The sequence below is a fragment of the Balearica regulorum genome, chromosome 10 (genome assembly GCF_011004875.1).
Source record: "Balearica regulorum gibbericeps isolate bBalReg1 chromosome 10, bBalReg1.pri, whole genome shotgun sequence".
Classification (NCBI taxonomy): domain Eukaryota; kingdom Metazoa; phylum Chordata; class Aves; order Gruiformes; family Gruidae; genus Balearica; species Balearica regulorum.
Genome location: NC_046193.1, coordinates 410,906 through 424,271, shown reverse-complemented (window position 1 = coordinate 424,271; position 13,366 = coordinate 410,906).

The window sequence follows — 13,366 nt, the reverse complement described above, 5'->3', positions numbered from 1 at the left end:
AGTCAGACCTCCTGGCATCCAGCTGCACTGCAGAAGAGATTCACATACAGTCTTACAACAGAGGCAGTTCTAGCCCAAAAGATTAAATTCTGCCTGCATCCATGCCTTAAAATCAGCCTTCCCTAGAACCGGGGCGGCTGGCAGCGAATAAGAGCACCGGCTTGCAGATGGGAACACCCGGATTCTGCTCCAAGCATGGATGTAGCCTGTGCTTAGTGGCTTGAAGGTCCCTTAGGAACCAGATCCGGTACAGAACTTATATTTAGCAATACTTCATCCTGAAGCATCCGATCCCAAAGCAAATCTGGGGATTCTGGTTTTGGTACTGACCTGGTCTATCAAAATGGGATTCAAAGTAGCCAGCGTGCTCGATTTCCTTTGGGGCCCCCTTTCATTACCATGCCTGGCTTGCAAGTGTTGTAACTAGCAACTTTTCCTCCTTCTGTCCTCAGACCGTGTAAGAAGTCATGCAATTTAATCTAAGATCCATAGCCTAGACACCAGAATGGCTTCCCCCCCAGCCCAGAGATGAGTGAAGTTCTTTATTCTAAAATAAAGGAGCAAGAGTGTTTCCCTTTTAAACTGTAGCAGTGTAGTTGTTAGAGACCTTAGCTACGTTCAGTTCCTGTCCCAGTAAGAGGGGTTCAAACCTGTGCCCAAAGACTCTAACAACAGCTTTCGCACTATGCTAATCGGGGTGCTCAACACCTCTCGTGCCGAAGTCATGCCATCACTCCTGGAAAAATTTCCTGGACTGGGCAAAAAGCGGTTTAGGATTGGCTTTCCCTGTGCTCCCCAAAGCCCCCACTGAGCAGCTCCATGCTAGGCTTAGACCTTGCACCTCCCACTTCTGGGCGTAACTCCATGCTCTTACCTGTAACTACCAACTCGCCTCCTCTAAGGACCACGTTTTAAAGTGAAGTAGCATCTTACCCTGCATGCTAGAGGGATCCCAGTCTTGTTAGTATAACCTGCACATGCCCCGGGGTAGATGGGAAACAGAGATCCATCCTCAGCCCTCAGGGTTTAGGTTTCAGTCCGGCTTAGGCATTAAGATGCTCAATGCAAGTGGTTCTTGAGTTTAGGTAGCAGCACAGCTATTGATTTTAATCTCCAACTAGAGAGGGCTTTTAAAAATCATATTTTTGGATCTAAACCCCATCTATCTATGTCCCATTTAAAACATTATTTATCAATTCTGCTTCATTTCCTCAGTATTTTAGTTTGTAACACTGGACTGATGCTCAGCTTCTTCATGTGATTAATGTGAGCATTAAACAGAGACGTTTGCAGCGCAGTTCAGCAGATGCCACAAACTGACACAGCAGACAAAGTTTAAAAAGTAAAATACACATCTTAATGGGGCAGTTACCCTAAACTCACAAAGCTCCTCACAAAGCTTACAACAAAAGCAGATACGAATGAATTACAATAAATATTCTGTAAACACAAAGGTGTTTTTATACCTGTGGGCTAAGTAACTGATGTTGTGATGTTCTTGATAGCTTTTTTCTTTATTTTATGACCTGTTAATGACTTATGGCTTAATTCCCTTATTATTATATTCTAAGTCAGAGAAGATTACTCACAACTAGTGCAACCATCAAGATTTAATAAGAACAGAAAAGTCACTCAGCAAATAAAAGAAGGAAAGCCAACAATGGGAAATAATTGTGAGCATAAGCACCTAATGAAGTGAAAACATGGCAACACGGTGCTCTTAAACTGGCTATACTGGAAATTCTTTTGATATAGTGCATCAAATGCTGAGTTGATAGAAGAAACACAAAGCCAGATGGCGCTGGTTTCTTTAGGCAACAGGTCTCTAACGAACAAATGGCTTACGTATCTATGTGTTCTTGAAGGTAGGAACCAAAAGTAAAAAGCATTTGCAATGTGTTTCTGACAGTCTGCCAGTAAAACACCAACATAAATCTCTGTTTCTACAGCCAGCCAGTAACACTCAGCGTGACTGCAGAGGGGAACGAGTGACTGAAGATCACAGGTGGAATGGAAGTGTCTACACGTTCTGCTGAAGGCACTCAGCGCTTTCAGGTCCAAGTCGATGAAAAAAACCCCTTATCTATCATATTTAATGGTTTCAGTTCAGTCCAGCCTACAGGCTGATTGTTCACCACATCCCAAAGCTGTCAAGTACCTTCAATGTCAGTTTTAAAAGCAATGCCAAGGACTTAAACAAAACCAACTGTCTTTCTAAAATATATGCTCTGGTTCAACCACAAGCTACCGAGCAAACTGTAAGTGGTGCTGAGTGAAATTCAAGCAAAATTATCACGATGGTGATTTCCAGCCTTGAAATACACATTTGAGATGGAATTTCCTCTTGCTGCTTTAAACCATGTCTCAGTAATGAACAGCAATCAAATTGTGCGGGTATTATTTTAAATGATCCAGACCTAAAGATTTCATGTTGTTTCCACAAAGAAACAAAAACATATACTGCCAAATTCCTGGCTTTCCAAAAAAAACTTCTGCCTATGAAACTGTCAAAAAGACAATGTGTAAAGTGATATTTGAAATTTATATATTAGAACATTATTATGACAAAGAAACTACCACAAAACCTCTTAAAGGCCGACGAGCATGAGCCAGCAGCGTGTGTTGGCAGCGAAGGTGGCCAACAGCACCCTGGGCTGTGCTAATGGCAGCACAGCCAGCAGATCGTGGGAAGCGGTTATCGCCCAGCTCTCATGAGACCACCTGTAGATAATTGCACCCGGTTTGGGGCTGCCAACAGAAACCAGACGTCAGTAACCTGGAGAGACCTCAGCGCTGTGCCACTGAGATGGTCAATGGCCTGGAGCAAGGCCCTGCGAGGGAGAGGCCGAGGGAATGGGGCTTGTCCAACATGAAGATTTGAGAGGAACCTCGTAGCAGCCTCCCAATACCCACAGCGAGCCCCCCGAGGGGACAGAGCCAGGCTCTTCACAGTGGGGCCTGGTGGGAGCATGAGAGATAACAGACGTCAGCTGAAACAAGAAAGATTCAGACTTCACAGCAGAAATAACTTTTGCCATAAGGACAGGCAACGGAACAAGTTGCCCAGAGAGTCTCCAACTTTGGAGGTTTTCAAAGCCTGGCTGGGGTAAAGCCCTGTCACCTGGTCTGACCTCAGAGCTGGTCCTGCTGTGAGCAAAAGGTTACACTAGCTGACCTCCTGCTGCCTCTTTCAACCTGAATTATCCTAAGAATCTAGGAACATACAACTTCCAGAAATTCTGAAAAAACCAACCTTAACTAGGCACTCCTACCAGACACTGAGAACAGCCTCACTACTTGCGCACTCAGGACACACGGTCTCCCTTGTTGCATACGTTAGTCACACTAAGAAGTTTATTTTGCAGTATTTAAGTGCACACACAATGCACATTAAATTATCCCATCGCAGACGGTGAAACTTGCACTTGGTCTTGGGAGAGCCCAAACAAACCCCAACAGGCTCGGGCCCTACAGCCTGTGCAGCCCCGCACACAGTCACGCTCCCATTCCAGCACAAGAGCTCTGACAACTTTGACTGACTGCTGTAGGACCGTGATATCTAGCAACAACCCCTTTTTTTTTTTTTTTTTTAGACAGTAAAATTAATAGAATACATAATGAATGGGGCTGGGCCGGGCCTTGGCAGCGGTTCTGCATTTCCACCCTCTGGCCCAGTGCAGGGTAGGTGCTTCAGGGAAGCTCAGCACTGCCGCAGCGCCTGTGGAGCTGGGGCTCTACCTCGTGCGGACGTGAACTCCTCTCCTTCCTCCCTCCCTCCCTCCTCTGCCTGTACATCTTGTGAGCTGGGAACTACTCCTAAAAGCATGAGTCTGTGATACAAAAGCACCTTCTGTACAGCTCTTTTTTCCTCGCTTTTTTTTTTTTTTTTTTAAATTACCTTTCAATAGCACGCATTGTTCCATGAATTACATTTTGGAGTAATTCCACATAGAGGCCTTTTCATTTAACTGGATTATTCCTTTCATTGACTCACACTTTGCCAACAGCAGCTACAGGCCTGATTCTTCTCTTATTCACCCCGCAGTGGAGAGGGGCACACCTCTCAGATGCACACCTGTACAAAGAGCTGGCTTTTTAAAGAGATGCAGGCTTCGCTCAGGGTCACAATTAACCTCCTGCCACTCTCTCTTCTAGAGCACTGCAGCACCTCTTCTGACAACATCTGGAAAATACGTTAGGCTTGCTTTTTCTCGAAACTCATTGTTCTGGAGTGTGTTACTGATTCTGTGTCATCTCTGACCTACCACTGAGTATACACTTGATGAAAAAAAATTAAAATTAACCTTTCAAAAATAAACATTATTTCCCAGAGTTTGGAAGCAGAGGTTTTTAAATGATTCTCCATCTATTTTGTGTAATAAAATCTATAAAAAGAATTTCATGGTAATAAGAAGATCCTGTTGGCTAGAATAAAACAATGACAACATGGTTTGAAATTTAGATGCAACCGATTCCTGATCTCATATTCATTACCTAGACGTAGATTCAGCGCCTCTAAAGTCGATTATCTGTATACCCCCTAAAAACACAGCACCACCTCTTAAACCTATATGTTATTTGTATACTTTGCAGCATGCAGCTAAGTTATGCAGCTTCAGATGCATGCAAATACATGTTTTTCTTAGCAAGGTACTTCACCAGCTAAGCTAAATCATTAATACACATCACAGGACATTTCACACACAGTTTTAATAAAGGCAATGTTCAAGCTCACCAGAACTCTTAGACCAGCCTTACGATGCTAAACTTGTAACTTTATATCCCATCTCGTTTCAGCTATATGATTTTTCATAACAACTTTTGCGTAAAAATCGTGTGTTCTCTAATTGCAGAAGCGTGTAAATACACAAATACACACATACATGCTGTGCTTAAAAAAAAGGTGCGGTGATTTTACTGGGACTTTAAAAAGGAGAAATTAATATAGAGAAATAGACTAAGCTAAGCTATTTCAGCCTGAAAATGTGTAAGTTATGAAGTCCCTAAGACTGAGGATAAAAATAGGAGCTTTATTTCCTCCTGTTGGGTCTCTTCTATCCATACTCTTGACATTTATTTCCTATTTTAAGTAAAAGGCTGAAACCAGTTTCCCAGATAGCGCTGCGCGGTAACACTTCTTAAAGAGGGCGTGGTGTGCCCCGCCAGGGAGGGCAGGCGCAGCAATGGAAGCACACGCCTCGGCAGTCTTTCCGGGATGGAGTTAACAGCAAGCTGAAGCCAACAGTGCCAGATGTCCTCAGGAAGCGTGCTCGGGAATTAGAGAGCAGCACAACCACCTGACAACCTGGCTGGCTGTCATCAGCCAAAAAAAATATAAAAAAAAGAGGATCAACAGACTCTCCAGGGAGGAATGCCAATAATTTTTATAAAACACAGTTTTTTGCCCCGTGGGCCAGGCTAGGGGACCGCACAGTTATCATCGTACGCTTGGTTTGTAATTACACAGCGCGCTGACATGTGACGCCAACCCTACGCGGATTTATCCGGTTTCCAGACGATGCGTGGCCGTGCCGCTGCTTTGGGCTCTACCTTCAGGGGAGACGTAGCCGCTTCTGGGTGCTTTGTCATGGGGGCACAGCACCCTGGCCGTCCCCTTCCGAGGGAGACAAGGCCACTGGGCCCCTTCTCCCTAAAGCCGTTCCTATCAGGCACACCCGAGCTAACATCTGTACCGCCAGCACGCTAGCTGCTGGAATAAACAATACAAAGCACTTTATACTACGGGAACATCTCTTTGCACAATGCAGAGTAGAGCAGTTAAGAAGTTCATTTGAGTGTACAGCTAATTTGTTGTGTAGTGTGAATACAACGCACTGTACCAAAATGTGTCAGTGCGTGAAGGACAGCCAACCCAGGGGAAGTAAGCACTACAGCACGGAGCAGTCATTTACGTAACGGGTAGTACTTGCTCTTTGCTGAGAAAATTAGCTTCCTTGCACTTCTAAATGCATCAAAAATGAATCCAAGATTATTGTTAAATTGTATATCCTGGGTCAGATCATTTTCACAAACTCCAGACGTCCCTATTTTAATGCTAAACCATTTGCGTAGATGTTTCTGCATATTCTAGGTAGGAGCTTACTCATTTCCTTCTGGCATGGGTCCAATGCTGCTTGAAACCTTCTCTTTTCAAAAAGTCTGTTTCAAGTATGTGTGTGCCAAGCAAGCCAGCACATCTGAAGCAAAAAAATATTTTTAATCACCAGTTTCACAGATTTTACAGTTGGACAATTGTGATCGCTGAATCTCATCTTCTGAATAACGGAGGCTAGAGATTTCCCTCTGTGCTTCATGCATTAAGCCCACAACCGGTTCTATGTGAACAGGCAAAATGTCTTTCCAGAACCTACTGACTAGACGTGAAGGGCACCAACACTTGCCTTGGTCCTTGGCGTTTCGTGAAAGCTCATAGTAAATCAAAATATTCAGGTCTCTTTCAGAAGTTTGATATTCTCGTAACCATCCTTGTATCTTGATTCCTGGGGCAGACCTACAATTTAAGTTATTCCGGAGCAATTCCAGCCTTGTAATGCAAATAGGCCGTTATATAGTGGATTCATAAACCTCCTCATCCCTGTGTTATGCAATGGCAATCATTTGCGAAATGGTTTCTGAAGTAGCAGAGAATTAGTTATCTGCCCACGATACAGAAAGCTGCTTCGTCATACCGATATTATACACCCACAAATGTAAACCCCTCTTTCCCAGGCACTTGTTACAGCCCCTGAAAAGATTCTAATGGCCTGCTTCTCTGATTGCATGGCCACAGTAGATGTACTGCTACAACTAATTCTCAAATCAAAACTTTACTTTGACAAGTTTCAGCTTATCTAAAGATCTTTCAGTGAGCATGCCCAACCAACTCCTCCATCCACAACCGACTGTAATATTAGAGACAGCTGTAGCCATAACCCAAAACAGCTTTAATTCTGTTTCTTCCTCTTTCTCTCCAACACAGAGCCTAGTCCAGATAGTCAATTTAAACTTTTTTGCAGTGTGTACATGCTTGATAGCCATGATCACACGAGACCTTCCAGCCTTACCTGCCCCACATCGCTCAAGACTAAGTTGCAGTTAGTGGGAAGTCAGTCATTTTGTAACATAAATATTGCAAAATACCTTATGGCTCTATGGAATTAATAATGTCATTTAAATACAGGTCTACTAAATGAGCCAGGGTATGCAACAGGTCAGATCTAAATTATGTATCATGACCCCTGGACACAAAAGGAACTACAGGAGATTAGCTTGCAGTGTCACTTACATGACTGGATATGTCCAACTGCAGAGCTGTAATTCCATACAGGCACCATTCATAATAGCAAAAAGCACCATTTTCATATACATTATGAGGTTATTTTAAACAGCTTGCCTTGCTGGGAACTTGCAGAGAGAAGCACATGAAGCAAAGACTGATTTTAGAGAAGTGAATGGAAGATGCAGGGAATTTTGCAGTTCTGCTGTTAGGCTAGATGTTTGTCAGGCCCTTCAAATCTCCTTTGCTCTTTCTCCAAATGAATGCTTCGATCTTTTTTATCCACACAATTTTTCTTTTAAAAGGGAAAGTGGGACAGGTCTCTTGCCCTTAGGTGGAGAATATCTCTCTACTGCATTGCATCCTGTCATCCACAGAGCGTATCATGGAAAGTCCTTTTTGTCCATCTTCTCCCGACTCTCAGGTAGTTCACATAAACACAAAGCGAGCATCAGGCAGGAAATTACGACAGGAAACTGCAAGAAACAACTAAATGCATAATTCAGGTGAAAATATAAAGAAAAAAAAAGCCAGTTTCTTTCCTAGAGTTCACACCTATCAGGAGTCATGAACTAAGAAGATAGCAGATACTAACAGCCAGCGATTTTTTTAAACACTATTTTCATTAAAATCAGTGAGGCATTTGGAGCCAGAACTGCCTAAATCAAGTGTTTACCTTTAAAATTATTTCTAAACCACCATGATTTTCTGCAGGGTATAATGCAAGGCTTGAAGGAATAACAGGAAACCAAAAAAGGAAGAAACAGCACGAAACAATGTGCTTTTGCTCCAAGTAGTTTCAATGATTCGACACACCTTCACCTCTTCCCAAAACAAATCAACAATCAAACTACACATATTGTACAGTAGATAGAAAGAGAGGTTGTTTTGTTGTTGTTGTTGTTGTTGAGAATAGCTGCCAGGGCAAGGAACTGCAATTTCATGTATGTAAATCTAGATGCCAGTAAAAGAAAAGTAGGCTGTGTGGAGGGAGGTAGGAGGAGATTATAAAAGGGGATGGAGTTGTAACTTAGACAAAGTACCAGGTTTGGAATTCAAGCTTCTACATCCATGTTAAATAGCTCATGCAGTCTCCTTCCTTCCTCACCAGTACCCTCCTCCTTTGATCCTTCCCTCATTCTGTATTTTGATCTGTTTTTCCCACAGAGAGATCATACCAAACGCCATTTCGTTTACTTAAACTTGTGCTCTAGTTAGGAAGCACCAGTTTGCGTAATGACTTGTTTTTATAGTGACCACAAATGCCAGGTAGCACCATGTACTTTTTATTTCGGGCTTCTTCAGGTTGTGTCTTTGGCCACATAAATAGTATTCACTCAGAGAAAACCAATCCCTAGATTTAGAAAACAAACAAAAAAATCCCACACCAAATCCAAACCAAAAACCTCTTGAAATTTTAGTGAAAACGGATAACGTTGTCCTTTCTAGTTAGGTTTCATTAGTGTTCTAGTGTTGTTCTGTGCCTGGCACATAGTCATCACAGTGATTTTGAGGAAAAAACCAAACGAAACAGTTAATAATGATTAATGGATTGAGAGTCTAATACAGACTACAAATTAATTTCATGGCTACGATGCAAAGACGCAGTGCAATGGTTTTTTTTTGTCCTGAGTAATCCCATCCAGGCCTCAGTGGCTGTTCTGACAGTGGTCCCAAGGACCACTCCAATATCTGCTCTGCATAATGCTCACCAAAAATCCTGACTCAGACTCATGTGATAACACTTGTAGAGTTCTCATTTTATAATGACTGTGCTCAAATTCATGCACAAACAAGAATGACCTACCACACAGTATTGTCTTGTTGCTTCATTACACAGCTGCAGACTGATCGCATCACCAGCCCATTACCTCTCTTGCCACCAGTTTGAGTCTGCAGTTAATTTTCTATAGGAGCACAGGGTCCTTTTCATAACCAGCAAAAAAATAATATATATGTATAAAATTTAGTTTTTTCTGTTCACCCAGCAGAACAAACTCAAAGGCTGGATACAGGAAAATTTATTGTTAAAAAATCAATACTGGGCTGACGAGTGCAACAATATAAAGACACAAGACAGAACTGACTGTTTTAGACCGTATGTGAACATGGGCTCACAGCTCTTTTCACAAGCTCAGACTAAGCTATTTCTCAGTTCCACTGAAATTACACCCATTTCCCATAAGATTAAGGACAGGTCCTGTCCTCACAGATCTCTTTGGCATGTGACTGTGCAGTACAAATGTGAGTTAGCACAGAGAAGGAATAACTCAGCACTATCGCTCCTAAGTGTCACCTACAGAGGGCAAATTTTCTCTAATTTTTAGGACTACGGGGAGAATATTTTCACTAGAGCGAATGAAACCTTTACAACTGCCAAACAAGTTTATGAAAATGCATTTGCAAAGAGCTACAGAAGATGAAAAAGGGGCAATTAATAATATAGCAGTATCTCTGAAAACCTCGCCAGACACTTGCAACCAGAGAGGGTGCTGACCAGCTTTTCTCAGGGCCCAACCACTGTGGCAATTACGGTCCAAGCATACTTAATGATGGTTAAATTAACTAGTAACGTGTCTGGTAAAGGCTAGCCTAGTTGAGCGCATTCCTGAAGTTCAGCAAACTGAAGTTCAAACAAACCCCAAAACTGAGGAAAGCATTGTGCTTTTTCAAGCCTTGGACTTGAACTGACACGGTAGCGTGGTTTATAGCTGTGCTTCAAAGGGCCCCGGTGCCACCTCGCATTGCGCTTACCCTTTGACAAAATAATAATGCCCACCCTGGCAAGCCGTAACACCACCTGAGCAATTAATATGACATTCGTACCCACTGGAAACATCGCAGGGGAGGGTTCAACATGGCACTGGTTCAAAATTGTGCTACAAATACTTTTTTCAGCTTATGTCCATTCTTCTCCTTTTACTGTGTATTCTCCTCTGCATAAGAACAAGAGACACAAATATATCTTTGCTCTCAAAATACATTGTGTGGTGGGTCGACCCTGGCTGAGGGCCAGGTGCCCACCAGAGCCGCTCTATCACTCCCCTCTTTCATTAGACAGGGGAGAAAAGGTACAATGAAAAAAAAAACTTACGGGTCGAGATAAGGACAGGGAGAGATCATTCTCTAATTATCATCGCGAGCAAAACAGACCGAACTTAGAGAGGGAATTCATCTTATTTATTACTAAGCAAAACAGAGTAGAGCAATGAGAAATAAAACCAAATCTTAAAACACCTCCCCCCACCCCTCCCATCTTCCTGGGCTCAACTTCACTCCCGGCTTCAACCTCTGCCCCCCCCCTCAGCGGCACAGGGGGACGGGGAGTGGGGGTTACGGTCAGTTCATCACACGGTGTTTCTGCCGCTTCTTCATCCTCAGGGGGAGGACTCCTCTCATCCTTCCCCTGCTCCAGCATGGAGTCCCTCTCACAGGAGACAGTCCTTCACAAACTTCTCCAATGTGAGTCTTTCCCACAGGGTGCAGACCTTCAGGAGCAAACTGCTCCAGCGTGGGTCCCCACGGGGTCACAAGTCCTGCCAGCAAACCTGCTCTGGCGTGGGCTCCTCTCTCCACGGGTCCACAGGTCCTGCCAGGAGCTTGCTCCAGCGTGGGCTTCCCACAGGGTCACAGCCTCCTTCAGGTGTCTCCACCTGCTCCGGCGTGGGGTCCTCCATGGGCTGCAGCTGGAATCTCTACACCCCCTCATCCTTCCGTGATGGGCTGCAGGGGGACAGCCTGCTTCACCATGGTCTTCACCACGGGCTGCAAGGGAATCTTGCTCCGGCGCGTGGAGCACCTCCTCTCCCTCCTTCTGCACTGACCTGGGTGTCTGCAGAGTTTCTGACATCTTCTCACTCCTCCCTCCGGCTGCAAAAGCGCTCTCTAACTGTTTTTTCCTTCTTAAATATGTTATCACAGAGGCGCTGATTGCCTTGGCCTTGGCCAGCGGTGGGTCTGTCTTGGAGCCAGCTGGCACTGGCTCTGTCAGACACAGGGGAAGCTTCTAGCAGCTTCTCACAGAAGCCACCCCTGTAGCCCCCCCGATACCAAAACCTTGCCACGCAAAACCAACACACATTGTTTCTTCCGTTTTCCATGGACTATAATAACAAAATTATTTCTCTCTCTAAATATGGGTTTTCTAGCGCACTGTACTAAAGAGAGGCAGAGAAGGCCACTAGAAATCAAGATAGATGAGGATTCCTGTAAAGTCTAATTAAATAAATGTTTGCTATGCAGTTTGTGAAGACAACAACTTGTAAGTGTATCAAGGGGTTTTTATGAGACGAAAGTTAACGATCAATTCAACACGCTCCTGAGTACGGTGAAGTGTAATCTTCAGTGACCTTCAGCATTAAGAATGTAAGCCTAACATGTGCTTAATTTGTGCTTAGCCACATCTGGTTGTCCATATGCTTTTGTGTGGACTCTAAAAATGGATTTAGTCACCAATTAAATCTGCTTTAGCAAAAAAATCACTGTGAACTCAAACCCAAAAGTCAGCTACGAGAAGTCAGTGCCGTTTAATGCTGAGGTGAATATGAATTTCCGTCAAACCCCACTGGAGAAACTCCATTGGACTAACTAGTCACAAAGACTCATAAAATTGTACGGTGGACGCCACAATTTCCACTCTCATATCTGCCTGGTGGCTATTGCGTGTTAGAGAGCCGTGCCCATCTCCTGCATGGAAAAAACTGCAGCGGTATGGTATATGGAAGAGATTGTCATTCGATGTGTCACAGTCCTGAAGCCTGAGTCTGCATTTTTGGGCAGACCCCCTCTGCAGGGTCCACTGGAGTCCAAGACCTCCTGTATAATCTTCTGACCAGCCCAGCTGGAGGACCTGCTGAAGTGGACTGCAGACGGTCCTGGTGCACGCCTGTGGGACTCAGGCTAGAGGCTAAGGGCTTTGTAGCACAAAGTGAGGACAGCCATTCCAGCAGTGGCCTCTTGGAACCTGTTCATGATGGTGGGTCCAACAGCTTTGCAGTTATTTTGCTAGGCAATACAATCGGGATTCCCTCCACAGGAACTGCTTATGTAAAAATCCTGTCTTGGTGATAAAGGAATCGGAAGCAATGCTTCTACATCGTCTCCCTTTACGCAAGGTCTAGCAAAAGTCCTTTATACCTTTTTTTAAAAATTCAATTTATATTTATGTGCTGTGTGTTTATTTATATTCTGTATGTGTGTTTACATTATTTAAATAGAATATCCTTTAATTCTGTTTAGAGAGTGAGAATAGTGATTCCTAACATAGAAGATTTTGAAGGAGTCAACCTGCAGAATCCATGTTTGGACACCACACATAGGAACAGGCTTGCCAAACAGCGACTCAAGAGCATTTCCAGCCCAGATGAGCAGTTCATTCCTAGCCATAAAAGAGGTTACATGTGGTCATATAAGACACATCTCTTTTTTTATTTATTTTTTACTCTGAACACTGTTAAACTTAAGTAGCAGAAGGCTTCCTTGTAACAATAACATTTTAAAATCTAATTTAAATTATTTTGCTTTGTTTCATACTTCAGGCTTACTTTACTGCTCTCGTTGCCAGTTGTGTTTCTATCCATCCAAGTATTCCTCTGATGTTCCATCACCATCTAACCTGTATGTTAATTGGGTTTATGCGCATCCTTTGCTGTGGTACAGGTGGGAAAATAAGTCTAGGGAGAAAAAGAAAAAAAATAGGATAATGAAACCAATCACCTAGAAGCATTGATGAGAGCACTCTTAAAAAAAATGTAGCCTTCGACTTTAATTTTGTCAGGACAGAGTTTTGTAAAATGAAACATTTGCATACATTACCAATTACCAATACTGCTCCCCAGAATGGCACAAACTGTGATTCTTGGCCAACGTTGGAAATTTGGTCTTAAACCCACGCTGAGTGTGCGGGACAGCCGCTCGGTCCCCCGGCCCGGCTCAGCCCCAAGCTCGGCGGGAGCTGAGGATCCTCACCCCGGCCAGCGCCGGCAGAACGAACCCGCGGCCGCAGGGGCCTCCTTCGCGGGCGGGGCCGGCGGCCCCCCGCCAGGCGGGAACCTCCCCGGGGCGGGCTGGAAAGACAGGCCCCGGGGCGGT